General features: G+C 38.9%; 1 protein-coding gene across 1 annotated transcript in view; it reads left to right on the top strand.

Annotated features, from left to right (window-relative positions):
* Nucleotides 1-4518: 4518 nt before the first annotated feature.
* Nucleotides 4519-16578, top strand: part of opn7b (opsin 7, group member b) — a 55006-nt gene continuing 42946 nt past the window's right edge. The window contains exon 1 of the mRNA XM_065961697.1: nucleotides 4519-4841. The gene's annotated coding sequence lies outside the window, so the exon portion shown is untranslated. The remainder of the gene's footprint in view (nucleotides 4842-16578) is intronic.

Raw genomic sequence — 16578 nt, 5'->3', positions numbered from 1 at the left:
GGTGATGAGGAGGATGCCCGACGGAAAGATACTTGATGACTAAGTCTCTCTTCTAAACAAAAATCACTTTAAAAAGGATGCTAGTGAGGAGTAAATAGACTAAAAAATCTTGTGTAAAGGTGCTTGAATTCTTTAGGTAGCAAAATGCAGAATGTAACGTGTAAAAAAAAAATAAAAAAAATACTGCAACATTTCAGAAGGAACACATTTCCATGATTTTAAAATCAATTGTTTGCTGAGCTGCATGGTGCAGCATTTGGCATTTTGATTGGTTTGTTTCCTTTTCCACCTGTTTATGATTTATGCTACTGCTTGAAGAATGAAAACATAATGTTTGATCCAATGACACGGTCTTCCTCACCAGCAGCGCCGGCATTCCAGATATTTTCTATCCATGAAAATCTATATTAAAGGTATCCATGCTCTGCTTTAAACACAGACAGAAAGGACAAAGGCTTCATTTTACAGAACAGCAATGATGGTGTTGTCTTTGCTATATTTAAGCAGGCCCTGCATGAGCACGCTTTTTTAAAAATCCATCTGTGTCCATGTATGTCTGCATGTGTTGTCATTTGTGCATTCAACCTGAGCACGTTAACAGGCAGGATGCAAAATAGTCACTTCAAATTGCCCCCTGCACATCAATGGTGTCTTTTAAGTGGTCACACTGAACCAAAAGCTGGCTGGAGGGGGGAGAAGAGGATGGGGGGGGGGGGGGGGGTCTGTCCAAGCTGGATTCTTCTTCACCCATCTTACAACACAAAGTCAGGAAAACCAAAAACAGTTCATGAAATTAATGAATATTAATTTTTTGCAACACTTGCATATTCACATCATATTCCACCTCATTGCCTCCCCTTGTGCAACTTGTTCTTCACTTTAGTTGAATAGACATACATTGCTTCCACTTGGCAAAGCAATGTTTGCATACTGAGGATTAAAAAAATACTGCATCAATACAACATGACATAGGAGTCCCATGATGCACTGGGTTGAATAGACATATATTTTAATGGGTCATGTCAGCTGAATAAAAGTCGATTCTAATCTTAGCCTGTTTTTGTGGTGCTCTTATTAGTGTTTACCTGAACCTGTTTCAGACGTTTATATGACAAACATTGCAGATGCACTTAACTGGTGCTTATTTACCCACATTTTGAGTTTAACCTGCAGGAAACTTGCTGTACAGTATTAAGGCACTGATGAACTAGCTCAAAATTAACATGGGTAAGTATTGGCCTCCTATATTTCCATTCTTTGCAAGCAAACGGGCCAGAAAAAAAATCTTCCAACGCACAGCTTAAAATGAAATACAAGTATAACTATTATATCATATTTTATTTTAGAAGTTTCTCTTGGTTAAGCTTTATTGTCCTGTCAGACAATTGACAATTGTCGGCCCCGTCTATCTGCTGATCATAAGTGCTAAAAAAAATCCGCTAACAGGCCCCCGACTTTGACCGATGACAGAACTGTAGCGTAATAGACTGTAAATAAAGAATGGGTTTAACTCAAGCACTACATCGGAGCTAGGAATTCATGAAAATCGACTATTCAAAGCACCCCGACATATTATTCAAGCTCTCCCTTAGCACCAGAAGAAAAGAAAATACTGGCGCCATCCCTGGATTAAGTTGTGTTCAATTGTGTTTGTGTTGCCCAGTTGACTGATGAGCGTGTGCTGTGTCTCTATAAATAACATACAAGACTCAAGTGAAAGGGCTGCAGCTGAGGGAGAACCTGTGAAGACGCTGGGCTTGCAGGGAAAAATGCTACCAGACTGGATAGTCGCCACAAATTAACTTAAACGAAACCCGTTTTACCTCTTTGTGAGATCTGACAAACATCCAGTGCAGCGGCATGGCAGACTGGCATGCAGGTAAGCTAAGACAGCCTTTTGTTTTCACTGTCAAGAAAACTGATCCCTCTCTTCAATTTACACTTACTAGTTAAGAATCACAAGCGTCTCATGGTAAAAAAAAAGAAAAAGTCAAGCTTCTATTCTATAGATTGTCGGCAAGTGGGATGCATTTGACACACGCTGCTCACCCCAGCAGGGTGAAAGCTCTGAGCTGTTAACAGTTAAGCCAAAATAAAAATGAAGCCGGCCCCCAGCCATATATGTGTTGTTTCATTGATCAGTGTGAAACAACCGTTACTGGTCCTCAGTTACGTGATGCTTGGAACTAGAATAATAAGAATTTAAAAAAACTATTTTTTAAGAAAGTCAGACTTCAGTCAAAAACAGTTTGTTATCATCTTCATCACTTCTCATTTTGGGAATTCATGTTTCCTTGTTTAACTTCTACAGAAAAGCAATCAAGTTGCACAACAAAGGTAGGAGACTTTTTCATATCTGAGGAACGAACTTTGAATTATTTGAATTGTTGACCAATTCTTCCACATCCTGTTTGTGGTTTTTGACTGACTTGGTTTTTGACTGAGATTTATTTTAAGCAAGCTAATCTCATCTTTATTAGAAGTACATTTAAGATGACTTGTTTCGAGTACAGCATGTCATTCTTCGCTGTGACTCACTGGATATATTGTCTTTTTTAAGATGACCGCAATGACATTCACATTTAAATTCAAATAACATTTTACATTCTGAGAATTCTTTTTGTGTCAGTGAAAATGACCTGGATGTGTCGCCTTGATGATTTAGTTTTAGAAGACCTGAAGGTTCTTTAACAGTGATACAATGTTGAAAAGTGACATTTTTTGTGCAGTGGCAAAATTCAAGACAACAATCTTTGACTTGCAAAGTCACAGCCTCAACCAGACAGGGCTAAAAGAGTTCTTCATGCATCTTTTCTACTTTCATTCATCAGTCTTCTAGGTTTGAAGCAGGACCTGTGGGTTTTATACAATTTTTTCAGGCCACACCTGAATATATCAGGACTCAGATTTAGCAGATACTGTTAAGACCCTGGGATTTGAGCCAAAAAAAAGATGGACACATCCCCATTGAACAAATAAGAGGGCCAACATTACACCTACATCGCATCTTAGTAAAAGCCAGAGTGCCCATCACATCGTATACATCCACATCCATTGCCAAGATATAATCTCAAGTGTCATTAAACTTGACCTTCACCACAGTTAAGCCTCAGTTCATGAGAAAGGGGAATAAAAGAAAGAAAGACTTATTGTTCTTTTTCTCTTTTGAAACTTTTTCTTTGTTCTTGAGCCAGGAGCTCGGTGTCTTTCTGTACTTTAACCAGGTGTATTTCTGCCACTGTTTGTCCCTATGAACTGCTGATTCAGGTAAGCTTCAAGGTGGCCTGCACAAAAAGAAACAGATGGTGAAATGGAGAGAAGGGACACAAAAATGTCGTGGGAAGATGGAAAAGGATCGCTAACATAATCTGAAAATACCAAGAATTATCAGGCAGGAGCTCAAATCATTTAAAAAGACACAACATTGAATTGTGTTGATATTAGAGCAGTCAAAGTGTGAACGACATCAAACAGGAGGATAGGAATTCCTATTGGCTGCCGCTTTGCCCCCACCCCCATTCTCTCTCTCATTTCTTCCAGTCACAACTCTGTGCTGAATGAAGCCACATCTCTGCATTCAAACCATACATTCAAACACACACATGAATGGATGCATGAGCACTACTACTTTCATTACACAACAGACATATGAATTGAATTCTTTGATGCACACGCTTCCACCTCCTTTGTGTGCAGCCAGAGAATTAAAAACATTTTTGTTTCAGTTGTCTTTATGAATGAAGCTCCAAGCAGATCATCCAGTGCAATGGATAAAAAGGTTTCATACAGAGCAAGGATACACACGTATGTGCATTTGCTGGTGGCGAGAAAAAAAAAACCAGCTGGACTCGTGAGCAAAAATTAGCCATGACATTTTGCTTCCATTTGCACTTCAAAGGCATACCCATGCCCTAGTCTCAAACCCACCCCTGCAGAGCTCTCCACATCCAGATATCCATTTGATATTGTGTCATTATTTCTCCCCCTCTTCACTGTTATCTCTCACCTCTATATGTCTCTTGGGAACTATAATTCCAACATTTGAAATCAATGTAAAGGGTCCACTGAGCCTTTTGCCACTAGGCATAATACTTTCTAGAGCACACATGCCTTATTTTCAATCAGTGGCGGTCAAATAATGAGATAAAAAGGAGCCTTGTCTGTCAAACAAGCAATTTAAAGGGCAGTGAAGCATAACAAAGGCAAAAAGTGAAGTGTATAGAAAAGTGTGTAGAATAAAAAAGACTGTTTGAGGAGTTATAACCATTTCAAAGCAATTCTGCATGCAGGAGTCCACACACAGAGCACACTGTGTGAACTGAAAATAAATCAGAAACAATAAAGAGCGATGTGTGTGCTGTGTGTGTGTGTGTGTGTGTGTGTGTGTGTGTGCGTGTGAGCAAAAGAGAGCGAGAGAGAGAAGAGAGAGAAGAGGGGGGAAGCGGTGTTGAGATTTAAGCAGCAGCAAGGGAGAGCAGAGCAGAGAGGAGAGAGGGGATAGGGGGAGAGAGAGAGAGTGGAAGCTGCAGGGGCTGACAGAGAGAGAGAGAGAGAGAGAGAGAAGGAGAGAACCGAGACAAGGAGCACTTCTGCCTCTGTTGCTTCTTGGATCTCCCTGAGCACAGCTGTTGGGGCTGCTTCTGACTGCGAGTGGATCCCCTCGCACACAGTCTCTGCAAGAGAGTGTCTGAGTGCGTAGAGTATCCCAGTGTCTATACGCACAAGTCTGCTTTTTGAACTGTTGTAATGCTGTTGCCACATAGGTGAAGGTTTAAACAGCTCCACTCTGGACTTGACTCAATGATCCCCAGCCATCTCTGGCATCACCTCTCATCATTAAGGTAAGAAAGTGCTTCATCAACTGTTTTCGTTCTAGTCTCTAGCTGGTCTTCTACTCTATTCTCGTCTTTCTTTCATTCTTCAGAGATCATTGGCTCTCATGAGAGTTTCTTTTTATAGGCTTATTTAGAAAAGACGAGCTTACACAGCACAGTAGATCTAGTTTGTCCAAGCTCTATAGTTTCACTGTTTACTGTGTCAGGTGTTACCTCCTTTGAGTGCATCAAAGACTTGACCGTATCAAGCATTGACTCTCAACTTATTCTGCTTCACAACAGCAGCTTAACTTCAAACTTTATCATCACACTTATTATCTTTGCTTCAAAGTGCCACAGCAGTAAAAGGCAGTTCATTTTTTGACTGCTTACACAGGGATGAAACAGAATTTGATGATTTGTCATGAGTTAGCACATGTGCGTTGTACAGCACAGTTGTTTGAATGAAAGTGAGTTGGAGTTTTGTTGGAGGTTTTGTTAGCTAAGACATATCAGTCCACTCACTGAGATGTTTACACTTAAACTAATATTTAACATTTAACTGGCATACATTGCATAATTAGCATATTGCATACAACAGACACATTAAGAATGACGTGTGGGTCATAATATGCTTTTAACTCTTTTAACTAATGTGTCTTTTTTTGCCTGTTGCTCTACACAAAGTTGTGTGTGGTTGTGTATTTTTGTGTGTGGTTGGTGGGGGGTGATTGAGAATCTTTCAAAACCCAAATAGGGAGATAACCAAACATATCCCCAGGGTGCTTTCCTACTTGAACAAATATTTCTTTTGAAATGTGAACCAGAGCTATCTGAAGCACTTACTGTGCTGCATGTGTCTTGAGATAAGATTCAACTTTATTGTCATTACACATATACAAGTATAGAGTAACGAAATGAGGTTTGGCATCTCACCAGAAGTGCAAATAAGCAGAAAGTGCAAGAGTCTGTGCTATGTACAAGTAATTGAGTGCAAGAGTCTGTGCTATGTACAGTAATTGAGTGCAAGAGTCTGTGCTATGTACAGTAATTCTGTGCTATGTACAGTAATTGCAAAATTTACAGATGTAGCCAAAAAAAGTGAATTATTAGGTAAATCTGGATGGCTGGATTAATGGGATGCAATAAATATAAATAAATGCTATAAATAAGTATTGCTACAAAATAAGTGTGTTCTTAGGATTATGTTCTTATTATTATCTTCTTCCACATGTCACTTATTATATCTCACATAGCATAATTAACCCATGGGCTTCACATAGAGCTACTTTGTGGCTTTTAATATTCCAAATGACAGATAAAATTCAACTTGTCAATATAGTAAGCACCGCAGTTTAGCAGCTGGAGCATTTATGTGTTTGTTTTTTTCAGTCATTCTGTGATATTATTTTTTTTATGTTTTAGATGCACTCTACTTGATTTGCTAATGCTCCCAAGAAAAAGATGCCAATTTGGTTTGATTGATCTGTTTAGTTTGTATGCTGCTCACTCAAATCAAAATAATCATCTTTAATGCAAAATCAATGATTTGATTACCTCCCAGGCTTTTTTGTTGTTGTCTGATAACAATCTCAAGTGTTTTACAGGCTGTTTTTTCAGACTGAGAAATCAAACCATATGTGTGGTTTTTAATTTTGATAGCAACAGGGTGAATAAAAGGACTGGAGCATATATTAGGTTCTGGTCAAGGCATTCAAACATCCCATCCTGCTGATATTCCACACTCACCCTGCAGCCATAATAATAATCAAGCAGCCCACATTCAATCTCTAAGACGAGAGAGCACGCTTTGTACAGAGCTGCTGCCAGAAATGCTGGGGAAAGAAATCTATTTTGTTCACTGCTCTCTCCTAAATTTATTCTTGATTTCACATGATGTTCTGGACCTCATAAAATTCCACCTATACACAGCAATTCTACAATCCTATTCTACAATTCACTTAGCAGACGCTTTTATCCAAAGCGACTTACATCAGAGAGTAAGTACAACACAAGCAAGGATCTAAAAAAAAAGGGAGCAATGTCAGTAAGAGCAAACGATCAGCTTTGAGTCTGATTAGACACACAGGTGCTGACAGGCACTGCACAGAGGCAAAGCACAACATTGTTCTTGAGAGCTCTAATCAGTATAGAAACCATCTTATAAGTCATCTTTATCAAACAAAAACAACCGTCACAACCATCATTATCATCAATAATATCGAGACCATCATCATTAAGTTAGTAGGTATTCATGAAAGAGCTGGGCCTTTAGCTTTGTCTTAAAGGTGCAGAGGGACTCTGCAGATCGAATGGAGTTTGGAAGTTCGTTCCACCACCGGGGGGCAACAGAGGAGGAGAGTCTAGTCAGAGACTTAGGACCCTGTTGTGAAGGTTGGATCAGACGCCTTTCATTGGCAGAGCGTAGTGGGCGGGAGGGAGTGTAGACCTGGATGAGAGAGTTAAAATAAGGAGAAGCCGTTTTAGTCGCTGTTTTGTAAGCGAGCAGCAGAGTTTTAAATTTGATGTGAGCAGTAACTGGGAGCCAGTGTAAGGAGATGAACAGCGGCGTGACGTGCTCTTTTAGGAGGGTTGAAGACCAGTCGTGTTGCTGCATTTTGTATCATTTGCAGAGGTTTGATAGTGCATGTAGGAAGACCTGCCAGTAGAGAGTTGCAATAATCGATATTACAAGGCAATAGTTGATGCGTGATATCACAAGAGCCTGTACCAGGAGCTGTGTAGCTTGTTCTGACAGGTAAGGTCTGATCTTCCTGATGTTGTACAGGGCAAATCGACATGACCGGGCAATCGAGGCTACTTGAACCTTAAAAGTTAGCTGGTCATCAATCATGACACCCAGATTCCGTGCAGACTTTGTGGGCATGAGTTTGGTTGTTCCAAGCTGGATATTGATCTGTGGTTGCATAGAGGGACTGGCCGGGATGACAAGGAGCTCAGTCTTCGAAAGATTGAGTTGAAGGTGCCGTTTATTCATCCATTTAGAGATATCAGCAAGGCATGATGAGATTCTTATCATCAGCATAGCAGTGGTATGAGAAGCCATGAGAGCGGATTATTGAACCAAGTGAGTTTGTGTATATGGAGAAGAGAAGGGGAACAAGCACTGACCCTTGAGGTACTCCTGTGGATAAGTTGTGCGCTTTGGACACTTCTCCCTTCCACAACACTCTAAAGGATCGCCCAGAGAGGTAGGACACGAACCAGCAGAGGGCAGATCCTGAGATGCCAAGTTCATTGTGGATAGGAGGATTTGATGGTTGACTGTGTCAAAGGCAGCAGACAGGTCTAGCAGTAATAGAACTGAGGACTGACCCGCAGCTCTGGCAGCTTGTAGCGATTCTGTTACTGACAGTAGTGCAGTTTCAGTAGAGTGGCCCCGCTTAAAGCCTGACTGATTTGGGTCAAACAGATCATTTCTGGACAGGAACTAAGAGACTTGCTTAAAGACTGTGTGCTCAAGTATTTTTAACAGAAAGGGCAGAAGAGAAACCGGTCTGTAGTTTTCAACCTGGGCTGGGTTTAGTGTGGGTTTTTTGAGCAGAGGGGTGACCCGAGCTTGCTTGAATGTGGTGGGGAACACACCCGTTGACAGAGTGGAGTTGATGATATGCTTAAGTGCAGCATTAAGCGGAGAGGAAATGGTCTGCAGGAGGCTTGATGGTATTGGGTCCAGAGGACAGGTGGTGGGCCGAGAGTCTAGCACAAGCTTAGAGACCTCATCCTCAGTCAGAGAGGAGAATGAGTCGAGTGAGGCGCTTTTAGTTGGTGCCTTTGGGCTGAGTTGGTCAGGCTCAGAAAACTGGATACTGATGGTTGCAACCTTTTCAGTAAAATACGAGGCAAACATTGGGCGGAAGATGACCAAAAACAGAGTTTCGTACATAACTGAGCCTGCAGATATGGATTTCTTAACAATTTGCGTTGTGGACGCACCAACAATTGGTTATTAAATACACATTTTAATGATAGAATTGACAGAGGTCACTCAATGAACTGAGTCAAACATTGTAAGGTTAAACAATGTTTTGTTCATTTTTGAGTTGTCGCCGATCATTTTCACATATGTGGTATTGCAATTTGTTTTTTGTATTATTGTCCAAAAAACAACTAGACTCAAAAATTAATTAGTGATGTTAACAGCAATTGGCTGCCATCCTACAAACATTATTACGCAAGTACACAGCACTGTCTGCCTGATGTTATTGTAAGTCGTTGCCTCCTCTTAACGCCAGTATTACTAGTTGAATGTAGAGGTGATATAACCCAGTTAGTCATGCTGTTCGTCAGTATGGCGTTATTGTAGCAGCAGTTTTCAGCATCCATGTGGGATGGAAGACGCTCTGCAGTGATGTGCCAGCGGGGGTGAAAGGCTGAGTCCACAATTAATCTGGTTTATGGAGCAGATGAGAGAGAATTCACCTCGGAGATAGGAAAGTGATGTTTTTAAAAGACGAAGCTCTGTGTGTGTGTGTGTGTGTGTGTGTATGTGCGAGGGGTTGTGTAGAGTAGCATGTGCAAACTTGACCTGATCATATGTTACCTCTACATAACTCTGCATTAGGCATTTAACTAAACAGCAAATCAACACAAACAGAAACGTACCAAAAATCAGAAGGATGAATCAAAGCACTGGTAGAAAAGTTAATTCACTAATTACTTCTGCTACAATGACTTCAGCAACTTTATTATGGATCTACTAATCTGTTTTTATATGCATGCAATATTGACTTTATTATCCTGCAGAGGTAAAAAAAATAAAAATTCCCTTTGCAGGTGATTACATCATGTTTGTTCCTTCTTTGGTAAAATATAATACCTTAGTTTTTGTATCTTTGCCTCACTTAATGGTTGCCAAGAATGAGAACTTAAAGTGAATAAAATAAATAGTTTTTGAAATAAACTTGTAAAATGTCCAGATTTAGTTGTAAAATGCACTAACATTCAATTACAATTGCAAGAAAACATTCTTGGCCATGGTAAGGAGTGTCTGCACACATGCACACTCAGAAACGACCTCCCTATTGTCATCTTGCATCCTACATAAACAGAGGAGGTTACTGACATAATGTGTGGGAGGGCATAATGAGTGAACATTCATTGTAGTTTTGTGTAGCCTAGATGTCACACACATACCCTTCTTTCACAACATCACTCCGATAGAGGCTGTTGATGCAGTTGACTTATGAAACTAACCATTCCCTAGTTTATCTGCCTCAATTAACTTTGATTTACTTTAGCTACCTAGTGTGAGTACAATTAGCAACACCTCAAAAAAGCTGCTGATTTTAAATGTCAATGAAGCTAAACACTTACTGTTTTTTTTGCACCTAAGCTAATGGCAATTAAAAAACATGTTTTTTCCCTGCAACCTACTTCTGTTCTTTGAACAACTTTTAAACGTCATGGTTCTACATCAGTGAGCTATCACTTTTTTCATTCAGCCAAGATATTCATTTTAAAAGACTGATATGCAACCAGGCAGTTTAAAATAATGTCTTCGGCATCAAATTACAAAGCAGTCCACATGCAACAAGGAAATCTGTGCATTGTTAACTTTTGCACTGTAAAAACAAGTTACTTATTCTCAACTTAGAGCTCCTGGAACTTTTTGGTTTCTGTTGATTTTAGCAGCCTCAGAGGACAAAGCAGTGCTTCTTATCTCTTCCTGGTCCTGTACATTTGAAAGAAGTGTATTTTGATTAATAATATCAGCCTACTTTCTTTTAAAAGTCGATATAATTACTTGCTTTGGATCTTTGCTATGGATTTTGTAAACAAAAGCTGTGAATCATCAATCATGTCACTCATGTTTCTTTTTGATTTTTTTTAGGTCATTGAGAAGCGGTTTCATAACCGTCTATTAACTCCTCAGGGTAGCTTTAAAAAAAACCTTAATAGTCAAACTGCCTTAAAATGTTAAATTTGGGGCGCTGGTGGCGCAGTGGTTAGTGCGCGCGCCCCATGTATGGACGCTATGGTCCTCGAACGGGCGGTCAGGTTCCAATCCCACCTGTGGCCTCCTTCCTGCATTTCCAACTCTATCCACTGTCCTATCTCTCCATTAAAGGCACAAAAAGCCACAAAACAAAATTTTAAATTCACTGTTTCATTGAGTCAATTCACTGAACTTGAATAAGCGGATATAAATTTGTTCTGATCTTTAACAAACTTTTCCAGTAAAATAAACTTAATAATGATCCAGTCATATGGTACATAAATACTTCAGTTAAGGTAGTCTATAATTAAAAATGAGTACCGATTCTTTTCTTGAGTCAACTTGAATGCCAAAGCTAAAAATACTTCATGTACAGTTAAGTTTCAGTTTCGGTCTACTTAACCCAATGGGGTTGTGTTTGTTTACAAGTTAATGGCAGACAAACATGTGATATTATTATATGCTATATTAGCTGGTCAATCTTATAAACGTATAGTCCATATCTCCAGAAGGACCATGTCCAATCTCCCTTAGAGAACCCATTTGAAATTGAGATTATAGGACCTCTGATGTTTTGGCAGAAACTAAACTGAATGCTAATTGCTCCCTGTGGAAGCAATAATAATAATAATAATGTCCATATGTGTTTTTGATCCATCTTGCTACATGTAATGAAGCTTGAACCGCAAAGTTCCAGATCATGTTGCTCAGGTTTAAGAGCTCATATTAGTTCAACATGATATCTGTGAAATCTGTTGATTTAAAGAGTGTATTTTTTTGTTAGGACTGTGTGTGCTCGAGATATTTGTCTATCTTCTGCCAAGTAAAATCCAAATACTGCCTGTACGGAATAATGTGCTAGAAAAAACGTCATTTTATGGCAAATAGAAAGCAAAAGCATGCCTAGAATTGTAGAAATAATTGGTTGGATTGTTATTGAAGATGGCTGAATAAATTAAAATTAAATAATAAAGTAATTTATCGTCCTTATTTGTCTTGTTTGTTCAAAGCCTCTTCACGACAGTATTCAACCAATAAGTGCTCTGATAAAAATCAATCTGGTTAATGTTGTTGTTGTTTTTTTGTTTGGGTGGGTGGATTATTCCATTCCATTTTTAGGCAAATTTGACATTTCTCTTACTTTTTATCCAACTGGGAAACCAAAACATTCAAAAAGTACTGATTTGAAAGAGGGGGGTGTTTCCTCATACTGCAGCCTCTCGTCATGTGTGTTGTGTTGTCAGCTTCCCCAACTTTAGCGCATGGTGATTGGATATGAACTCGGGGGAGGGGTTTCCTTATCCCAGCACATGGATTCACAGGCAGACAGAAACAGAGCCAATACAGACAGAAAGCCAGCAGGAAACATTGTCATGGTAACAGCGGGCTCCACCAATCAGAGACGTCGCTGTGACTCTCTGTGGTCGTGGGCATTGTAGCTCTTTTCCCCGATATCACAAATAAACCAACTTTTTCTAAAAACAGGGTGGACATCATACAAACTTGTGTCTTCTAGGAGCATACACCATCGTTTCACAGAAATGTAGCTCATTGTAAGTCTATCTTGGAAAGTAATGACATTATGACTAATAATTAAAACGGCTTTGGAGAAAATGATTGGGAGTTTTACTCCTGGAACCACATTGTTGAGCCCTATTGTAAAGAACAATATCAAGATGACATGTGATAAGTTTAGAGCATCATGTTGGGAGAAAGAGAGGTGTTTTTTGACATATTACGCAGACAGTATGCTTTCAATTTAGCTAGTGCAGAGTGATGGCTGGGGAACCACACGGATGGAAAACGTGGAAAACTTTACAGCATTCATAGTGCACACTCCAAGATACTTTTACTACAGAAATACACTAACCCTTCCTTTATACCTAGGATTTATTTATTGTATTGATTAAAACTGTTCAAGGGAGATGCTGGTTTTCCTTCATGGTCACATTGGAGGCTTTGTCTTGTAAAATGCCTTGAAATTGTAAGGCTTTGATAGGTTTTTCTATTATCTGTGTCAACTGCTTTTAGAGCAATCTGTTTTGTTGTTTCGAAATGAAAAGGTTATATTGATTTTAACAGCATAGTATTTGGAGTCATGTTTGTAAATGGAGTTTCCCTGTCAGTGAAGTAGGTTCAGTTTGCTGTCCTTTAAGAAATATCAACCTTTCTTACCAGTGCAGTGTGATTTCCAGTGTTTTCTCTTTAAAGCTATTTTTCAGAGTTTGGTAGCTGCCTCAGGGTCTCAGAGTCACATGCCATGAACATGGTCCTATTACAAAAAAAGAAGGGCTGAATGAAGTGGTAGGTCATTAGGTTTTGATTTGCCAGTGGACATTTTTAGATTAAGAGAGCTATTGTGAGTCAGGGGATGGGAAAACATGGGATTTATCAAAGGAATTTGAAAGGTTAGCACTGTGATAGACACATTTAAGACATTTAATTTTATGTTCTGTTCCTAAAGTAGTGTTTGGTCCTCTAAAGAGCCATGGCCAGATTTATAAAACTAGGCTGTGCCTGTGCTCACACAAAGACAGAAATAGTTATACATCCTTTTAGGTAGGATTTATCAAGCAGTGCATGATTATGCTTTAGGGCTCTAAAGCATAATCATGCATCGTCCATTAAACATACATAAACCCATCTTTGCACAGCATGAATTCGCTATAAATGGACATAAAAACATAAGTATTTAGATATGTGTGAACAAAATCATTACATACATATCTGTGTTTCATTTTCTTTCTGCAGCATGGGTTAAACTGAGATGTGCTGAATCTTCCTCTGTAGTTTTTCTTACGATTACCTTGAGCTAAATCATCCTAGCTTTTGATTGGTTAGTTCAGTTACATGTGATTGGTCACTAGGAAATCTCGTCGTTGCGCAGCAGTTGAAATGTGAACATTTAAAGTGCTGCATAATAAATCTATCCATCTCCATCCTTCTGTCTTTTCTTATAAGAGTGATCCAAATCACACACATGATCAATGATAGACTTCACTAAGTGCTTCACCATTCACAAATAAGTTAAATGATTTAGAAAGGATTAAGGCTACAATGTGAAACAAGAAACAATAATTGCACTCACATCGACTTCCTCTTGATCAAAAAACGTTTATCTTTGATCGATTTGGTTCAAGCGGGTGTTGACACATAAAAGCTTTTTCCTATCATGAATTAAAAGGCTCGTCCTCGGGGGAAGATGAGAACCTCTAAAAAGGCACAAATGTTTCTTTGAAGCTCAAGAATAATGTGTGCTCCTATTTCCTTTGTTTTTTTTTATCTTGAACACATACAGTAAGGCTACACTAGTTTTAACGAGTTTCTTACCACAAATAGTATAGATGATAATAAGCCTACAACAATGAGCAGCCTATCTGAAAAACAGCTCAGGATTTATGTTTGACAAGAAGTCTTTATGTTTGAAACCGATTTCTCCTCCGGTAGAAAAATGAACCTTTTACAGTCGCCATTCTCAATCCTCAGGTATGCCTCTCATGTAGTCCTCTACGCAGTCCTTTGTGTTGTTCTCTTGCGTAACAACAGAAGGACACAAGAACAAACACAATGCAGCCATCCAAGATTTGTTGTCTTGCTCAACAATCATTCAGCTGTCTTTTGAAGCAGGGTCAGATGTTTTTTTATTTTTTCCCCCTCAGAGCATGTCCTTTGCCATTCAGCGTCTTATTCGGTCACTACAGAGGGCTTGTTTGTCCTCTCCTGTACATGTTGTCCTGTTCTGTGATGGCGATCATGATTTCTTATATAAACGTAGCAGAAGTCAATTTCTAAAACCATATTTGACCTTTTCCCTTTACATAAGTGCACTGCTATGTCTGGAATGTATGTAGGTCACGTTTAAATCATTTGTTCTGTACTTCCGAATGTTTTTGTTATGGCTGCAAAGTTTCAGTTCTCAACAATCAGCAGACAAACATGAAGTAAAAATTTTCATTCCTTAAACTTTTTTTTCTATGTCAAGGAAGGTAATGATGACAATCTGACAGAAAACAAAGTCTTTTTTAAGCTATCTAAGCACTTTTGTATAAGTTCATCTGTATAAATATATTTAAAATATGCTCATTTATTGAATGAAGTTTTGTGTAGGAATAAAAATATGAATTGAGAAGAATTGTCTTCTCCTTTTGATTTTAAGCCTGTTTTTCCTTTTTGTCTGAAGACAGCAGTTATATGCAACAGAAGACATAAAAATGTAAATCCAGTGTCTTATTGTGTAATGTTAGAGGCAGCTTATTGAAGGGACAAGTTATTTGTTTTCTGTTTATAATTGCTTATCTTCTTGGCCTTCATACTTGTTTTATGTGCTTTTAACTTCCCAGTTAAGACAGACACATTTACCCAGCTGTAGCGGGGCAGAATCACAGCTTGAAGATAATCTTTGCTGAATCTAGTAGCAACTGGGAAATTTTGCTTCATATGACAAATATATTGTGTGATTGTATAAATTGTTATTAATTGTTGTTAATTGTTTTCTCTTGCTAAAGGTGTTTTCAAATTTAGGGAACAGGTTTATATTTTCAGTGACTTTTGCTTTATGTGGTATAAAACACTCACTATCTTGTATATTAGGTCAATTGTAAAATTATCAAAGAATTTTTTTTTCCACAGTTTTGAGTTTTTAGAACTGTTGCCACACAGCGAGGGGATTTCTAGTTTGAATCCCCGTCAGACAGGAGCCTCTATGTGTGGAGTTTGCATGTTTCCCCTTGTGCATGTGTGGGTTCCCTCCGGGTACTCCGGTGTGAATATGAGTGCAGCTGGTTGTCAGTTGACTGGTGACCAGTCCAGGGTGTACTCACCCATTGACATTCTGGGATCGGCTCCAGCCCCCAGCAATCCTAAACAAGAAAAAGCAGTATTGATAATTAACGGATGGATGGATGGATGAAATATATATCATTTATGAACTAGTAGTTTCTGGTGGTTTTCTACTTGAGTTGTTGGCATTACAGTGCTACAAAATGCAAGCTGCATCCCACTTTTAAGTTTGTTTTAAACATTTGCAACCCGAGGTACAAGACAAAGAAGTTGAGATTGTGACAAAACAACCGGAAATTACTTGTTATCAAGGAAAAAACAAGATGAGTTTTTTAGTATTGTTTTTCTAAATGTATTTAGACTCACAGTGTTTTACCCAAACTCCGGATTAATTTCCAACCATGCTGACAGAGAGCTGCCATCACACTGTCAACAGCTGTGGCCAGGGGCGATTTTAGGATCAAACCTTTAGGGGTCCTCAGCTTCTAAAGAAATTGTCAAATGCAGAGTTCCTGTTCAATCCTCCGCATGCGAGATTTGTATCAACATAATAATAGTAACATGAAGTTACACAAGTTTTACATATTATCTTATTATCAAAGTTGCCTACTACCTCTTGTTATTTGACTATCAGACTAAAGCTCACTGCAAGACCCACATTTCTTTTGTATATTGTTCCCCTCATTTAGTCTCTCGTCACTGAACAGTCAGTGTTAAAAATAAAAGGAATTCCGAGAGTAAGCCCTGTCTGAGCAGCTGCCTGCCCCATAACTCTGCTTGACTGTTGTTTGTGTGTCTATATTGCTCTGAATTGTGTAATGGAATATTTTGCTCCTGTATCCAGACCTTCCTCACTGAAAGAATGTGTTAAGGCTGCCTTAATCGTGAGGTATTTGACTGTGAAATTTACATTTTACGGTAAGCGACAAACTGTGGAACCTCTCTGAACCCACTGTGTATACTGTATGCTGTGGATTGTGTGTTACATTAGAGAATACGGATCTGATAAATTGTTAAATGATGTTA

This window comes from Labrus bergylta, chromosome 12, assembly GCF_963930695.1.
Source record: "Labrus bergylta chromosome 12, fLabBer1.1, whole genome shotgun sequence".
Taxonomy (NCBI): domain Eukaryota; kingdom Metazoa; phylum Chordata; class Actinopteri; order Labriformes; family Labridae; genus Labrus; species Labrus bergylta.
The sequence above is the reverse complement of the archived record's forward strand: the minus strand, read 5'-3'. Positions and strand labels throughout refer to the sequence as shown.